This window comes from Cibotium barometz, chromosome 8 (assembly GCF_041138505.1).
Source record: "Cibotium barometz isolate CiBa-2024 chromosome 8, ASM4113850v1, whole genome shotgun sequence".
NCBI classification, from domain to species: Eukaryota; Viridiplantae; Streptophyta; class Polypodiopsida; order Cyatheales; family Cibotiaceae; genus Cibotium; species Cibotium barometz.
In genome coordinates, this window is record NC_141053.1 from 37,814,222 (window position 1) to 37,831,933 (window position 17,712).

Below are 17,712 nucleotides of genomic sequence, written 5' to 3' on the forward strand. Positions count from 1 at the left end.
GTATTTGGTAAACCCTTCCTCCTCCCCACTGGTTGCTCCCATCTTGTTTGTCCAAAAGAAGGATAAGACAGGGCACTAAATAAGCTCACAGTAAAGAATAGATTGCCGATGCCCAAAACAGACTACATCCTAGAGCGATTGAATGGTGTTAAAGTTTTCTCTAGGATTGATATTAAGAGTGGCTACCATTAGGTTTGGATCTTTGAGGCTGACATTTCAAAATCCGCCTTTAAGACCAAGCATGACCTATGAATTTGTGGTGATGCCTTTTGGAGTCTCCAATACACCAGTGAAGTTTTTAAGAAGATGATGTCTTGGGTTTTTTGGGATCTAACTTAAAAATGTGTCTTCATCTTTCTAGATGAAATCCTTAGCTTATCAGGGACTGCAGTAAAAAATAATCATGGAGATGGAAACATTGTTACACAAAATGTGCATCATGTGAGCGATCTCACTGATGTAGAAATGATACTCCTGAACAATGGCATGCGCCTCGGGGTACTCCCTATCCCATCTATATGTGCCCTTGAATGATGTTGATAGCTAATGTGGACCATAATAGCAACCTGGCGATAGCAACCTGGCGAGGTTAGGGAGAGAGGTGATTAGGTCAAAAAAATCAAGTAAGTAATATAGCTCAAATGTGAAACAAATAATATGAAATATAACCATTACCTACTCTGAGAAGTAATACTCAGATTGTATCCCTTGAAAAGGTGTGAAGGTGTAGTTCTCTCCAAAATCGACCATAGAGACAACCACACCAATAGGGAACTCTACCATGCATGCTCTGAACTGACAATCCTGCCACTTGGCACATTGAGTGTGCCATATATAGGGGTGGCTTTGCTCCCTAAATGTCACATAGTATTAGCGCCACCATGTCACTATCTCTTGGCCACTTGCATCAAGATCTATCATATTTAGCTGTGCAAGTGAACCACATCATGTGAAAGTTTTCTCCACACAAGGCATCATATATGGTAATGGGTATCCTCCGTGCATGCACACAAAAGAGAGTGGAGGAAATCATGAGGCCTATGCGGCAGCTCTCAATGCCCACTAAGAGAATGGAACACATTATAAAATAGTTAGAACTTAACATGGTAGTGAAAAAAATACTGGTTGCTTTGTCATGAGCAACTCACAAACCAAGGATTACATCCCTTAGATGTCCTTTGCCCAATTTTGATTTTGGAAATGCTGCCAAAAGCTGCGAATACAACTCGGTTTTGGCGATTTCAAGAAACCAAGCATCCTGCTCAATGAACACTCCTCTTGTGACTCTCTTGTGCAAAACCTTTCTGAAAACTAGTAAGGCATGCGAATTTACGTCCCAAAATATTTCTATCAAGGCTCTATTGTCTTCACCTAGTAGGTGATCATGGCTAGCTAGACAACCACTACTCGGTCTCACAAAGCACCAACCTCATTGGCATCTAAACTTTGCTGTCTACTAGAGCCAACTCTAAGTGCATGTGGTGCTATGGAAATGTCTCGGGTTTTTTGGGATCTAACTTGAAAATGCGTCTTCATCTTTCTAGATGAAATCCTTAGCTTCTTAGGGAGTGCAGTAAAAAATAATCATAGAGAGGGAAACATTGTTACACAAAATGTGCATCATGTGAGCGATCACAGTGTTGTAAAAATGATACTATTGAATAATTTCATGGGCCTCGGGGATACTCCCTATCCCATCTAGAGAGCTCATAGAAGAGTGCATAGAGATCTCTAGCTTATGCATAGAGTACTTATGTATTTGGTAGATCCTTCTATGCATGCATAGAGAGCTCATAGAAGAGTGGATAGAGATCTCTACCTTATGCATAGATTACTTATGTATTTGGTAGATGCTTCTATGCATGCATAGAGCTCATAGAGATCCCTATGCATTCATAGAGCACTAAATGCATAGAGATATATATCCATGACTTTGTAGAGCCCTCTATGCATGTATAAGGTAAGGGACCTTATGGAAATGCATTGAGCTCTCATGAATTCTATAAAGCCTAAACTCATTTGAACATAAGGGCTCTAAATTGTGCATGGAGATGAAAGAGAACTCTATGCATAAGATAAGAGCCCTTATACATGCAGATCATAGAGTTGAAAGAGAGCTCTATGTATAAGGTAAGAGATTTTATACATACATAGAGAGCCCTATGCATGAGTAAAGAGCTCATAGAGAGACCTATGTATGCATAGAGATTAATGCATTTATATATGGTCATAGCCCTTATGCAAATGCGCAGAGCTATCATGAATTTGGTAGAACCCTCACATGCAATAGGTAGAGCCCTCTATGCATGCATAGAGCGCATAGAGAGCCCTATGACACATATATAGGGCTCTTTACACATATATAGGGCTCTTTACACATGTATTTGGTAAACCCTTCCTCCTCCCCATTGGTTGCTCCCATCTTGTTTGTCCAAAAGAAGGATAAGACAGGGTGCTAAATAAGCTCATAGTAAAGAATAGATTGCTGATGCCCAAAACAGACTACATCCTAGAGCGATTGAATGGTGTTAAAGTTTTCTCTAGGATAGATATTAAGAATGGCTACCATTAGGTTTGGATCTTTGAGGCTGACATTTCAAAATCCGCCTTCAAGATCGAGCGTGACCTATGAATTTGTGGTGATGCCTTTTGGAGTCTACGATACACCAGTGAAGTTTTTAAGAAGATGATGTCTTGGGTTTTTCGAGATCTAACTTAAAAATGTGTCTTCATCTTTCTGGATGAAACTACAATAAAAAATAATCATGGAGATGGAAACATTGTTACACAAAATGTGCATCATGTGAGCGATCACACTGATGTAGAAATGATACTCCTGAACAATGGCTCCTGAACAATGGCATGCGCCTCGGGGATACTCCCTATCCCATCTATACGTGCCCTTGAATGACGTTGATAGCTAATATGGACCATAATAGCAACCTGAAGAGGTTAGGGAGAGAGGTGATTAGGTCAAAAAAATCAAGTAAGTAATATAGCTCAAATGTGAAACAAATAATATGAAATATAACCATTACCTACTCTGAGAAGTAATACTCTGATTGTATCCCTTCAAAAGGTGTGAAGGTGTAGTTCTCTCCAAAATCGACCATAGAGACCACCACACCAATAGGGAACTCTACCATGCATGCTCTGAACTGACAATCCTCCCACTTGGCACATTGAGTGTGCCATATATAGGGGTGGCTTTGCTCCCTAAATGTCACATAGTCATAGTAGCGTCACCATGTCACTATCTCTTGGTCACTTGCATCAAGATCTATCATCTGTAGCCATGCAAGTGAACCACATGATGTGAAAGTTTTCTCCACACAAGGCATCATATGGTAATGGGTATCCTCCGTGCATGCACACAAAAGAGAGTGGAGGAAATCACGAGGCCTATGAGGTAGCTCTCAATGCCCACTAAGAGAATGGAACACATTATAAAATAGTTAGAACTTAAAGATGGTAGTGAAAAAATACGGTAGCATTGTCATGAGAAACTCACAAACCAAGGATTACACCCCTTAGATGACCTTTGCCCAATTTTTATTTTGGAAATGCTGGCAAAAGCTGAGAATACAACTCGGTTTTGGTGATTTCAAGAAACCAAGTATCGTGCTCAATGAACAGGCATGCGAATTTGCCTCCCAAAATATTTCTATCAAGGCTCTAGTGTCTTCACCTAGTAGGTGATCATGGCTAGCTAGACGACCACTACGCGGTCACAAAGCACCAACCTCATTGGCATCTAAACTTTGCTGTCTACTAGAGCCAACTCTAAGTGCACGTGGTGCTATGAAAAGGATGCGAGGTGTGGCACTGACCTTACCCTTCATTTGGGAGCTACTTATGGCTGCAGTGATAAAGTACAAAGATAAAATCAAGGTAGAAGAAATTTCAATATGAGCAATATGAAATTCCTCTAAAAGTACAACCATAAAAAAAGAAATAGTACTATGATGGTAAAAGTAGATTCCCTATCAATATAGAGATCTATCCATTAACACCCTCTCTAGCTCTCAAATACTCAAAAATTCTCTCATGGTCACAAATCAAAGCCAAAAATGCAGCAAGATCCAAGTTGGTGACTATATACTCGATTAAGAGTGAGCGTGACACCAAGCAATAGATGAAAGTATTGAACTGCCTCTAACTCCCTTATCACTACTAGATCCCAAGACTCCCCCAAACAATGTCCAATCTTCTAGTGGAATCGGCTTGCCACAATCATGCTATGTGGGCATTAAAAGACAATCCATGATTATCCATTGTATCCAGGTTGATGATGCATTTTTCCCTAGTGTAACTCATGAGATAGTAGTCTACTCCCTCGCTATTATATTCTCAGCAATAATGGTAAATACATCACCCTCTTGTAGCAAATCTATCATCTCACCATAGTTGGCCTCCATGAACATAGGACCAATGTGCTTATCCAACCACACTCGATTGCAAAGGAGGCTGAGGAGAGAGCATTGTCTATATCCGTGCATTTTCTCATCCTCTCGAGGCACAATCTTACTAATCACCATCGATACATGCTCCACAAAAGCATGCAAACTATCTTGTGTGAATCGTGGGGGCTATTATGCACGTGTGCTTCTGATGGAATGTAAGCCCAAGGTGCCTGGTATTGTGTCACAATCATGTGGGCCTCTATGGTCAATAAAGGCACCATCCACAGACCAAAAACATCTCATGACAATCTAAGCAACATGTAAGGTTAGGATCACAACAAGACAAAGCACCTACAGACGCGCACACAGACGCGTTTACTCAACTAAAAAAAACAACTTACGGGCGCGTCTATTTGCACATCTATTAGCGCGTCTACAGACCCACGTCTAAAAACGCATTTAAAAGATAGCAAACAGATGCGCCTATAGACGCGCATATAGACGCACAAATAGACGCTCGAGGAGAAATTCTAAAAAACATACAGACGCATGCATAGACACGTTTATAGACGCAATTATAGAGGCATTTATAGACGCACAAATAGACGCTTCTTGAACAAACAGATGCGTATATAGACGCGCTACAGACCATTTCCACATTGTGTAATTCAATTCTTACAGCCAATCGCATTTTAATTAGCACTCTTGCAAGCACGTCTATAGCTGACATTAATTACAATTCCAAATAAAACATTACAACTCCAAAACGTTTAGTTACAAAGGCATTAATTGATAGCTCAAAAAGTGCTTGTATGTACATATAGTACGAAGCTAAGCCACGTCCTGTGGCTTCAAGTACCAAAAATAAGAGGAGTGTATATACAAGAGGCATGAAGCCAAGCCAGTTGTGGCTAAAAAAGAGTAGCTAGCACTACTCCTCGCTCCCTTCTCTGCCTCCTTCTTCCTCATCTTCTTGTGCAGGGTCCTGTAAACAAGGGACAACATATATCAATGTATGAAAAATCAAATCTTTATTTATAATATTGACATTATTTAATTGCTTTCAAATACCTCGGGGGACTCTCCAGTAGCTCGGATATACTGCTCCTCAGTAATCGACCCGTCATTATAGAAGTGCCTCCATGTATCTCCTCCGCGATGGTGGCGGTGGTAGGCTGTCTCGACAGGAGTAGGGTACCTGCCCACGATATCAAACTGCAAGATGACACAATTTGCGGAGGGGTTAGTACAAAGAAACAACCTCCTAATAAACTACATAAACAATATAATTTGAGATCGATACTTACAAACTGGGCCTCCCATGATTCAACACCCCCTGCTCCAAAATGCACGATTCCATATTGCTCCATTTGGATCCTTCGTGCCTCCACGTGCTTTAGACTGGGTTCCTCCTTTGCTGACTTCATTGCTTTCTTCCACTCACGCTTGTGAGCGGTGTGGGGCGGGCCCCTTGGTGGTTGACCTCCCTGGAGCCTGGCAAGCTCCGCCTAGTGCATGCCTCTTAAGCGAAGATCTTTTATTGCTAAGTATCGAAACAATCTTTGACTTGGCCCATTTATCTGTGAACTGAACATTGGAGGGGTTAGGATACCTAGAGCGAACAGCAGCGAGGGTCTCATCAGCCAACCTCTTTGGTTGATCTTGGTAGTGAATAAAGCAATCTCTGTAATTGTTAGCAATTTCAGAGCGCATGAAGGCCATGATGTCCTTCCCCCGTGCATCCATCAAGATGCCTCTTGTCTGAGTGATGTCTTAGTAGATCGTACCATCACCCGGAGGCACGTCTAAATCATCTGAATCATTCTCGTCCCCACCACCACCCCTCCTAAAGCACTGTGCCATGCATCCCCCACCGCTCTCCCTGCTACTATGTCGTGTCGAGCTAGTACGCTGGCCACCTATATAGCTGGAGAACCAAGTCTCGACTGCACGGGAGTACGCTGACAGCTCTGTGAGGCAGAAGTGCCTCCTGACGGCATGGGGGAAGGGGCATAGGACGGCATGGAGGAAAGGCCTCGGCTATGTAGCCGGCTGGGCTGTGTTGACTCCACTGGGGTAATCTCAAAAGGTGTGGGGCTAGGGTGGTTTGGAGTCTGTAGTGCCGACTCCTGGGGGGTGTTTAGAGTACCCGTCATGTAGCCGTATAACTCCCCAGGACTGGGAGGGTGCCCCAAAAGGTCCCGAAGATCAGGTGAGCCTGAAGAGCTTCCTGGCCACATGATGAACTGGAAAAAAGAAAAAAAGAAGATTACTGATGAACTCAGAAGAGAAAAAGAAGAGAAAAAGAAGAGAAAAAGAGAGAAAAAGAGAGAAGGAAAGAGAGTAGAAAAGGCATGCATAGCGGGGATAAAAGAGAGGAGAAAGGAGAGGAAAAGAGAGGAGAAAAAGAGGGGATAAAAGAGAAAAAGAGAGGAGAATAGAGGAAAAGAGAGGAGAAAAAAAGAGAGAAAAAGAGAGGAGATAAGAGAGAAAAAGAGAGACGAAAAGAGAAGGAAAGAGAGGATAAAAGAGAGAAGGAAAAAGAGAGGAAAATATAGAGTGCAATCCATTTTTTCAATCATGCTTTCCCTTTCCATCATTCATGCAATCCCCTTCTTCAATCATGCAATCCCTTTCCATCATTCATGCAATCCCTTTCTTCATTCATGCAATGACTTATTTCCATGAAAGGAGAGGAAAAGAGAGGAGAAAGGAGAGGAAAAGAGAGGAGAAAAAAAGACAGAAAAAGAGAGGAGAGGGAAAAAAAAGATAGAAAAAACACAGCGTCTATCTTCGCGTATAACAGCGCGTCTATAGATGCGGCTATTTGTTTCCAACACAGAGTAGACGCGTCTATAGATGCACTTTTAGACGCGCTCTCTGATGCGTCTATAGGCACGCTATAGACGCGCTCTGATAGACATACTATTCTAAAAACTCGAAAAGGACATGCGCCCGACACTGTAAGATTCCTCCCCCAACCCCTTTTTGATGTCTAGTATCTTCCCCTGTAATCAACCCTCTTCAGAAATATAAAGACCTTGTTGCTAACTATTTTAGCCTAGAGAGAGAAAAATTATTCTAGAGAGAGAATATTCAGATTTTGAATATTTTTGGATAGAAAAATATCTCTTATAATTCAGATGAGTTCCCCTGAAACAGAAATTCAAAAATAATTTTCCAATGTGCAATTGGAATTAATTGGAAATAGGTATAAAGAACCTTAGTCTAAGGGTCTAGATTTTCAGAAATCTTTAGACTATGGTCCAATTAAGGTTCCTATGGGCCAATAGCATCAATCCATGTGTAGGGAGGAGATAAATCCAATTTGTAAAAAGAAGGTATCCAAAAATGAGTAAATGCTCACATAAGATGAAGAGTTGAAAATGTACAAGGTTTATTAGTAAAAAACTATGAGCAATATTAAAATAATTCCATTATGACACATATGTAAGGAAGGGGAATTCTTTAAAGGAGGTGCATATTTCACATAAGATGAAGAGTTGAAAATGTACAAGGTTTATTAGTAAAAAACTATGAGCAATATTAAAATGATTCCATTATGACATATATGTAAGGAAGGGGAATTCTTTAAAGGAGGTGCATATTTCACATAAGATGAAGAGTTGAAAATGTACAAGGTTTATTAGTAAAAAACTATGAGCAATATTAAAATGATTCCATTATGACACATATGTAAGGAAGGGGAATTCTTTAAAGGAGGTGCATATTTCACATAAGATGAAGAGTTGAAAATGTACAAGGTTTATTAGTAAAAAAAAACTATGAGCAATATTAAAATGATTCCATTATGACACATATGTAAGGAAGGGGAGTTCTTTAAAGGAGGTGCATATTTCACATGCTTGAATGAGTTTTAAACTCATTCAAATTGAGATATTTCATCTCTCCTCTCTCCTCATTCAAGTCTAGTTCCAAAAAGTTAGCTTAACTGACCTAAAAATGGTCAAATATTGACCAAACTGATTTAGAAAATTCTAGAATCAGTTTGTTTGGTTAGGAGCTCAATTTTTCCTATAAATAGAAGCATCTCCCTTGTTGAAAAAAATATAGTGTTTATGCATCGTTACTCTACTCCACCTAAGCCAAGAACTGTGAATTCATTTAATAATTCACTAGTTTTTGGAGCTTCCCTCTTTCTTCAATCCCCATTAGTGGCTCCATCAACATACTTAACCAATTGATTGGTTGGGGGCCTCTACCGTGAACAAAGAATCAAGCAATTTGTAAGGTAATTAGTGAATATTGATTTTTTCTATAATTTCTCAATGTTTCTCTCTTCTCAACCCCTCTCAAGCTTGAGAAGCTTAATTGGTATGGTTTTTTAAATGCTATTGAAGTTAATTGGTGAATAGTAGTGAAGAGTTACATAATTTAATAAATGCTATTGAAGTTAATTTTCATTTATGTTTAGACTCTAATGGTTTTTATGTAATTTCTCTCTCTCACTCAAGAAATGGTCATACTCATGACCCATTCTCAATCCAAATCAAGCTTTTCATAAAGCTTTTCCTTAACCCAAGATTAAGCTATGCTTGAGGCCAAATAAATGGCTTTTTTCTATACTTTTAGTTTATGTATATTGATGATTCAATCCATTATATGGATTAACGATCCAATTAGAGATCATTTTAATTATTTCCTTAATGATAAGCTTTATCCCTTAGAAAAATTGAGATTTATCAGTCATAGCAGCGGAGCTATGGTAAAATTTTTATAAAAATTATGCATAAAATAATTTCATTCAAAACATAAAAAGAGGACTTCCTACCATATTCTAGGAATTATCATCCTAGATTAATTGAAAGAATTTCATTATAATCATGGAGAAATTGAATTTTAATATCATGCATAAAGGATAAGTTTTTATATCAAAAGTGTTATTTTTATCATTTTTATTTCATGCATAGAAGTATGCATAATGGTTAAATTTTTATATCAAAAGTGTTACTTTTACCATTTTTATTTTCATGCATAGAAGTATGCATAATGGATAAATTTTTATATCAAAAGTGTTATTTTTATCAATTTTTATTTTCATGCATAGAAGTATGCATAAAGGATAAATTTTTATATCAAAAGTATTATTTTTATTATTTTTATTTTCATGCATAGAAGTATGCATAATGGATAAATTTTTATATCAAAAGTGTTATTTTTATCAATTTTTATTTTCATGCATAGAAGTATGCATAAAGGATAAATTTTTATATCAAAAGTATTATTTTTATTATTTTTATTTTCATGCATAGAAGTATGCATAAAGGATAAATTTTTATATCAAAAGTGTTACTTTTATCATTTTTATTTCATGCATAGAAGTATACATAATGGATAAATTTTTATATCAAAAGTGTTACTTTTATCAAATTTGAATTTCATGCATAGAGGTATGCATAAAAAGTTGATTATTTTATTGTAAGAGTGTGTATAGATGTGAATGGGAATGTGGATGTGGATGTATGTATGTATGTATGTGGATGTATGTATGTATGTGGATGTAGATGTGGATGTATAAATGTGAATGGGAATGTGGATGTGGATGTATGTGAATGTGGATGTAGATGTGGATGTATAGATGTGAATGGGAATGTGTGGATGTATAGATGTGAATGGGAATGTGGATGTGGACGTATGAATGAGGACGTGATAATGGATGTATGCATGTAGATGTGGATATATGGATGTGAATATGAATGTGGATGTGGATGTATGAATGAGGACGTGATAATGGATGTATGCATGTAAATGTGGATATATGGATGTGAATATGAATGTAGATGTGGATGTGGATATGGATGTGTATGTATGGATGTGGATATGGATGTGTATGTATGAATGTAGATATGAGATATGGATGTATAAATGAGGATGTGAAAATGGATGTATGCATGTAAATGTGGATGTATGGATGTGAATGTGAATGTGTATGTGAATTAATGTGTCGTCGATATGAGGAAATGGATGAGAATGAGTACACATTGAATGGAATGTGGAATAAGTAATGTGGACTAAGGAGGGATAATGTGGAAAGACGAGAGTTCGATTTAGAAACTGTATTTTGTGACTGTTTGTAAATGACTGTTTTATGTCAAGAATGCTGGGGAAGCATTTTGACCGTCTTGTGGATTAAGGTCATGAAGACCTAACTGTTAAAGTTGCAACTGCTGACGGAGAGTCAATGGAGGACGTCTCGCGTAGCAAGGTCAATCGAGGTCTTGACCAGCCTCGGTTCGATTTAAATGGTGAGCTTCCGGTACGGTGGATGAGGGACCAAGGAAGCGGCCTATGAGTGAAGCGCTAGGTCACCTGCGAAGGATCCTAGAGGGTGCTGACCATACGGTGCTCGGGCTGTGGGTCGCCGAAGATACCCACACGTGCGTCGTGGAAGATATTGGAACAAGGAGTAAGAGTTGTTTTGTGAAACCGGGCATGGATCTGGTTGATTGACCTTGCTGGTCTTCAATGGATGAGTCCATGGCTCTTTATATGGATCTGTTGGTTGATCTTGCTGATCTTCAACGAGAGTCCATCTTGATTTTTATAAGTGATTATAATGTCGAGTATTATGGGCTAGGAACTATTGAAAAGGCCCCTATGTGGACAGGTGGTGAGCGTTCTAGTTGCCAATGATGCCATAGATACTTTGATGAAGGAATGATGGGAAATTATGAATCAACTGGATAAATTGAAAGATTGTGATCAGTGGTACTATGGTTTCATTAAAGGATTGTTTTAAAGTTAGCTGATGCTAAGAAAAAGGCAATTTCATATTGGGTGTGTAAGTGGTGTGGCTAGTTTTATGTTTGCATGAACTTCCGGCTAGGGGGCCTTGGAACTTTTTTCCTTGGTACCCGGGACAAAACCTAACCAAATTCCAAATTCAGAATCAAGATGCAGGAAGACTCCAAAGTGAAGGAAGATCCTTCCCCCAAAATACTTTCTTAGGAGGACCATCTATTTTAAGGATGCAAAACAATGAGCCCAGAAGTGAGAACCGGTGTTTTGGATGCCAAGGTTTTGGTCATCAGTTAAAAGACTGCCCAACTCCTGCCATGTCAAGGGGACAGGGTAGTCTAGGACCCCGAATTCAGAGACCAATTCCTTCATACCAATCTAATCAGGGTCCGTCTCACCCAAGCCAGGGTAACCCCAGAAGAACTCCAAATCAACCGTCTGCCTCTACCCAGAGTAACCTCAGAACTCCTTTCCAGAACAGGGGAAACCAAAGAGAAAGAATTCCACCTCAAACTGCAGCAGCCAGAGCAGTCACAATTTCAGAAGAAGTAGAAGAGGAAAGAAGGGCAGATCTTTACTGCAATTGAAAAACCAAGGGCTTAACCGACAGTTCTCAAGTCATCCATACTCCAGCAGAATACCAGGGAAAAATCGACCGTTCACTTCCAAGGCGTAAAGTTGAATGTGATTGAAGAAGAAGAAGATGATGAAAGAAATCATACTCCAACTGCGAGATGAGGACATCTCGCGTTTTTTAAGTGGGGTAGAATGTAAGATTCCTCCCCCAACCCCTTTTTGATGTCTAGTATCTTCCCCTGTAATCAACCCTCTTCAGAAATATAAAGACCTTGTTGCTAACTATTTTAGCCTAGAGAGAGAAAAATTATTCTAGAGAGAGAATATTCAGATTTTGAATATTTTTGGATAGAAAAATATCTCTTATAATTCAGATGAGTTCCCCTGAAACAGAAATTCAAAAATAATTTTCCAATGTGCAATTGGAATTAATTGGAAATAGGTATAAAGAACCTTAGTCTAAGGGTCTAGATTTTCAGAAATCTTTAGACTATGGTCTAATTAAGGTTCCTATGGGCCAATAGCATCAATCTATGTGTAGGGAGGAGATAAATCCAATTTGTAAAAAGAAGGTATCCAAAAATGAGTAAATGCTCACATAAGATGAAGAGTTGAAAATGTACAAGGTTTATTAGTAAAAAACTATGAGCAATATTAAAATAATTCCATTATGACACATATGTAAGGAAGGGGAATTCTTTAAAGGAGGTGCATATTTCACATAAGATGAAGAGTTGAAAATGTACAAGGTTTATTAGTAAAAAACTATGAGCAATATTAAAATGATTCCATTATGACATATATGTAAGGAAGGGGAATTCTTTAAAGGAGGTGCATATTTCACATAAGATGAAGAGTTGAAAATGTACAAGGTTTATTAGTAAAAAACTATGAGCAATATTAAAATGATTCCATTATGACACATATGTAAGGAAGGGGAATTCTTTAAAGGAGGTGCATATTTCACATAAGATGAAGAGTTGAAAATGTACAAGGTTTATTAGTAAAAAAAAACTATGAGCAATATTAAAATGATTCCATTATGACACATATGTAAGGAAGGGGAGTTCTTTAAAGGAGGTGCATATTTCACATGCTTGAATGAGTTTTAAACTCATTCAAATTGAGATATTTCATCTCTCCTCTCTCCTCATTCAAGTCTAGTTCCAAAAAGTTAGCTTAACTGACCTAAAAATGGTCAAATATTGACCAAACTGATTTAGAAAATTCTAGAATCAGTTTGTTTGGTTAGGAGCTCAATTTTTCCTATAAATAGAAGCATCCCCCTTGTTGAAAAAAATATAGTGTTTATGCATCGTTACTCTGCTCCACCTAAGCCAAGAACTGTGAATTCATTTAATAATTCACTAGTTTTTGGAGCTTCCCTCTTTCTTCAATCCCCATTAGTGGCTCCATCAACATACTTAACCAATTGATTGGTTGGGGGCCTCTACCGTGAACAAAGAATCAAGCAATTTGTAAGGTAATTAGTGAATATTGATTTTTTCTATAATTTCTCAATGTTTCTCTCTTCTCAACCCCTCTCAAGCTTGAGAAGCTTAATTGGTATGGTTTTTTAAATGCTATTGAAGTTAATTGGTGAATAGTAGTGAAGAGTTACATAATTTAATAAATGCTATTGAAGTTAATTTCCATTTATGTTTAGACTCTAATGGTTTTTATGTAATTTCTCTCTCTGACTCAAGAAATGGTCATACTCATGACCCATTCTCAATCCAAATCAAGCTTTTCATAAAGCTTTTCCTTAACCCAAGATTAAGCTATGCTTGAGGCCAAATAAATGGCTTTTTTCTATGCTTTTAGTTTATGTATATTGATGATTCAATCCATTATATGGATTAACGATCCAATTAGAGATCATTTTAATTATTTCCTTAATGATAAGCTTTATCCCTTAGAAAAATTGAGATTTATCAGTCATAGCAGCGGAGCTATGGCAAAATTTTTATAAAAATTATGCATAAAATAATTTCATTCAAAGCATAAAAAGAGGACTTCCTACCATATTCTAGGAATTATCATCCTAGATTAATTGAAAGAATTTCATTATAATCATGGAGAAATTGAATTTTAATATCATGCATAAAGGATAAGTTTTTATATCAAAAGTGTTATTTTTATCATTTTTATTTCATGCATAGAAGTATGCATAATGGTTAAATTTTTATATCAAAAGTGTTACTTTTACCATTTTTATTTTCATGCATAGAAGTATGCATAATGGATAAATTTTTATATCAAAAGTGTTATTTTTATCAATTTTTATTTTCATGCATAGAAGTATGCATAAAGGATAAATTTTTATATCAAAAGTATTATTTTTATTATTTTTATTTTCATGCATAGAAGTATGCATAATGGATAAATTTTTATATCAAAAGTGTTATTTTTATCAATTTTTATTTTCATGCATAGAAGTATGCATAAAGGATAAATTTTTATATCAAAAGTATTATTTTTATTATTTTTATTTTCATGCATAGAAGTATGCATAAAGGATAAATTTTTATATCAAAAGTGTTACTTTTATCATTTTTATTTCATGCATAGAAGTATACATAATGGATAAATTTTTATATCAAAAGTGTTACTTTTATCAAATTTGAATTTCATGCATAGAGGTATGCATAAAAAGTTGATTATTTTATTGTAAGAGTGTGTATAGATGTGAATGGGAATGTGGATGTGGATGTATGTATGTATGTATGTGGATGTATGTATGTATGTGGATGTAGATGTGGATGTATAAATGTGAATGGGAATGTGGATGTGGATGTATGTGAATGTGGATGTATAGATGTGAATGGGAATGTGTGGATGTATAGATGTGAATGGGAATGTGGATGTGGACGTATGAATGAGGACGTGATAATGGATGTATGCATGTAGATGTGGATATATGGATGTGAATATGAATGTGGATGTGGATGTATGAATAAGGACGTGATAATGGATGTATGCATGTAAATGTGGATATATGGATGTGAATATGAATGTAGATGTGGATGTGGATATGGATGTGTATGTATGGATGTGGATATGGATGTGTATGTATGAATGTAGATATGAGATATGGATGTATAAATGAGGATGTGAAAATGGATGTATGCATGTAAATGTGGATGTATGGATGTGAATGTGAATGTGTATGTGAATTAATGTGTCGTCGATATGAGGAAATGGATGAGAATGAGTACACATTGAATAGAATGTGGAATAAGTAATGTGGACTAAGGAGGGATAATGTGGAAAGACGAGAGTTCGATTTAGAAACTGTATTTTGTGACTGTTTGTAAATGACTGTTTTATGTCAAGAATGCTGGGGAAGCATTTTGACCGTCTTGTGGATTAAGGTCATGAAGACCTAACTGTTAAAGTTGCAACTGCTGACGGAGAGTCAATGGAGGACGTCTCGCGTAGCAAGGTCAATCGAGGTCTTGACCAGCCTCGGTTCGATTTAAATGGTGAGCTTCCGGTACGGTGGATGAGGGACCAAGGAAGCGGCCTATGAGTGAAGCGCTAGGTCACCTGCGAAGGATCCTAGAGGGTGCTGACCATACGGTGCTCGGGCTGTGGGTCGCCGAAGATACCCACACGTGCGTCGTGGAAGATATTGGAACAAGGAGTAAGAGTTGTTTTGTGAAACCGGGCATGGATCTGGTTGATTGACCTTGCTGGTCTTCAATGGATGAGTCCATGGCTCTTTATATGGATCTGTTGGTTGATCTTGCTGATCTTCAACGAGAGTCCATCTTGATTTTTATAAGTGATTATAATGTCGAGTATTATGGGCTAGGAACTATTGAAAAGGCCCCTATGTGGACAGGTGGTGAGCGTTCTAGTTGCCAATGATGCCATAGATACTTTGATGAAGGAATGATGGGAAATTATGAATCAACTGGATAAATTGAAAGATTGTGATCAGTGGTACTATGGTTTCATTAAAGGATTGTTTTAAAGTTAGTTGATGCTAAGAAAAAGGCAATTTCATATTGGGTGTGTAAGTGGTGTGGCTAGTTTTATGTTTGCATGAACTTCCGGCTAGGGGGCCTTGGAACTTTTTTCCTTGGTACCCGGGACAAAACCTAACCAAATTCCAAATTGGATCCCATCACTACAGTGGTTGGGCGGTTGGCTAACCCATGGGATCGGATGGGGTTAGGCTGGACTGATGGATCCGTAAATCGAGATTTAATTTCTATTATTACGATAGATGAAGTAAATCCCGGATAGAAATTGTTCTATGGATAGGAATCAACGGCTGTGCCTCTTGATGGGGAAAAAAGCGTTGATCCCAATGATCCAAGTGCAAGTTCTTCCTTGATTTGACCAAGTACCGTTAAAGGTGCAGTCAGATCAGTTGATCCGTAATGATCTTGACTACGTTAGAGTAAAGAGTTATCCTGGTGGAATCGCCCATGCTTTCCGGGTAAAGGAAGTTTTTTTTTCGGTTTCGGTTTGGACAAACCGACGAATTAGTCTCTTGTCCGGATATCCGTGGGCGAGGCCCCGAGTGTGAGACCCCTACCCACGCATGATGTGCTACTTCCGTTGCTAGTACCGAATCCGTTGCGCGGTGGAGACTGGGATCTCACAGACACGCCCGACACAAAAGCACAACAGCTGTACCAAAAACATTCATTTCAAAGAGAGCAAAGGACGAATCCAAAGAGAGCAACTTTCAAAGAGGATCAACCCTAAAGAGACTTACCTTGGATAGAGGTATGGAAGCTTCTTGTCCTTCTTCAAAGCTGCTTCTCTTTCTTCTCTTCCTTGTTCACCCTTTGCTTCTCTTTCTTCTCTTCCTTGTTCACCCTCTTCTCTTGTGTGCTTGGAGATGATTGTGTAAGCATGGAGATAAGTGTGGGTGCTTGAAGATAAGTGTGGATGCTAGGCTGTGGATCTGTTAATAGCAAAGCAAGCCCGCTAAAAGTATGTGAAGAAAATCAAGCGCGCTAAAAGTAGGTTTGAAAATGAAAATTGCATCTATAGGCGCGTCTAATGTCGCGTCTAATATCGCATCTGAAACTGCGTCTGTTTTGTGTAGTGCATGTGTATACACGCATCTAAATGAGTGTTTAATTGTGTACACACCACGGATCTCGTGTGCCATATCCTCAGTATCTAAGAGCACTTCCAAAGGATATTCATGTGGATTGGCTACTTGACAAAATGGAGAAAGCAGAGAAAGAGGAGGGGATGCATATCACAATGGAAGAATGGGAGTATGCTAGGGGATGCATGAGCAAGGTCGGTGTATAGAATGTTATGCATAAGTTAGGAGCTTTCAATAATTTAGATTGCCTATTTAATTGATTTTGTCTTGGTGTAGTGCACTATGTTCAATGCTATATGGTGTAGTGCACTATGTTCAATGCTATATGGTGTTAGGGCAAGCATTTTCGAACACAACAGATTGATGATAAGAGAAACACACAAGATTGCGACGTCATTGCTAGCTTTGAGGGAGCCAATGGAGCCATGGATGATTATTGTGGCATAATCCAAGATATTATTAAGCTTGACTTTCAACGCTTCTTTGTGTATGTTTTGGATGTAAAGTGGTTTAAGGACGTGGTGGAAAGATAGTTTGGCAAGGGTCACGCTAAACTTTTTTACATATTGGCTAAACTATTTTACACATTCTCATTCTCCTCACCTCACTTAATTTTTCTATATGTGGGTTTGCAAAAAAGCATTGATGTTTTTGTTAAAATTATGTGCTTTGGTAATCATGGGTAATTTTTGGAAAGCAGTGATGTACATTTACCAGCCTACACTAAAATCTCACTTTTTGTTTTCTCTATTTTGCGTCTAAATACGCGTCTAATTCTCAGTGTAGACGCACTAATAGACGCGCTAATACACGTGTAAATAGACGCGCTTTTAGACACAGTGTTAGATTCTCAGTGCAGACGCGCGAATAGACGCGTCAATACACGCGCTATTAGAC